Source organism: Leptonychotes weddellii, unplaced genomic scaffold, assembly GCF_054177405.1.
Source record: "Leptonychotes weddellii isolate Sample4059 unplaced genomic scaffold, ASM5417740v2 HiC_scaffold_24468, whole genome shotgun sequence".
In the NCBI taxonomy this organism is placed as follows: Eukaryota; Metazoa; Chordata; class Mammalia; order Carnivora; family Phocidae; genus Leptonychotes; species Leptonychotes weddellii.
In genome coordinates, this window is record NW_027835352.1 from 1 (window position 1) to 1,403 (window position 1,403).

The 1,403-nt window shown below is 45.5% G+C and overlaps 1 pseudogene; it reads right to left on the bottom strand.

Annotated features, from left to right (window-relative positions):
• Positions 1 to 479: 479 nt before the first annotated feature.
• On the bottom strand, positions 480 to 915 carry LOC102744426 (large ribosomal subunit protein eL27 pseudogene; annotated as a pseudogene).
• Positions 916 to 1,403: the final 488 nt, after the last annotated feature.

The following is a 1,403-nucleotide window of genomic DNA, read 5'->3' on the forward strand; positions in this document are numbered from 1 at the left end:
TGTAGCACATGAAAGTGCCAGGGGAAGCAGCCAGCGCCGATGGAGAAGCTGCCGCGAGTCATCCGGAAGGTCTAGCTAAGATCAGCAACGAAGAGGCTGCACTACACAACAGAATTTCAGTGTAAATGAAACAGCCTTCTACTGAAAGAAGATGCCATCTAGGACTTTCATGGCTAGAGAGGAGAAGTCCGTGCCTGGCTTCAAAGCTGCAAAGGATGGGCCGGTGCTCTGATTATTAGAGGCAACTATAGCCCCTGACTTTAAGTTGAAGCCAATGCTCATGGACCATTCCAGAAATCCCAGGGCCTTAAGAATTGTGCTACGTCTACTCTGCCTGTGATCTCTACAAGAAATGACAAAGGCTGGATGAGGACAGCACATAAAAGAGCTAGACATCTCAATATAAGGGAGATTTTCTTTTTGGTGTGTGGTGTTTGTTTGTTGGGGGGGGTATTTTTAATGACTGCAACAAAACCAATCTAAAATTGCAGCTTCTGGAAGAACCATTTATTCTTGTCTTGTACCTCTCCTCGAACTTGACCTTGGCCTCTCGTGTGGCCTTGCATTGAAGAGCAGGTTCTCTGAAGACATCCTTGTTGACAACAGTTTTGTCCAAGGGGATATCGGCAGAGTACCTTGTAGGCATGAGATGACTGTAGTTATAAGCATTCACAAAAGACTTGATCTTTGACCTCTTGGCAATTTCTTCTTGCCCATGGCAGCTGTCACTTTGGGATAGTGGTCCATTCCAGCCACCAGAGCATGTAGGGACAGTCTGAGGTGCCATCATTAATGTTCTTCAGGATGACCGCTTTGCATTGGGAATAGCGTCCAGCCAGGACCAGCACCACCTTCCCGGGTTTCATGAACTTGCCCATCTCGACACCAGCCACTCAAGCCTACAGCAGAAAGAAGGGAGATTTTCTTTCTTTTTTTTTTTCTTTTAAGATTTTATTTATTTATTTGAGAGAGAGAGAATGAGAGACAGAGAGCATGAGAGGGAGGAGGGTCAGAGGGAGAAGCAGACTCCCTGCAGGGAGCCCGATGCGGGACTCGATCCCGGGACTCCAGGATCATGACCTGAGCCGAAGGCAGTCACTTATCCAACTGAGCCACCCAGGCGCCCCAAGAAGGGAGATTTTCTAATAAAGCCCTTGAATGATGGAATGAGTCATCTCAGGGTACAGGGAATTCTGTCACTGGAAGTGAATTAGGAAAGGCTCACTGACCTCTTGACAGGAATGATAGTTTATAGGAGAATTAAGCACTGTGTAGGTGGTGGGATCTAGATGATCTATTAAGTTCCCTTTGGACCCTAAGATTTTATTATTTAAATTATTTCAATTGCTGCCTAAGCTTTAGAGACACAAGCATTGTTTAAATATTTTATTTTCCTCACTTGA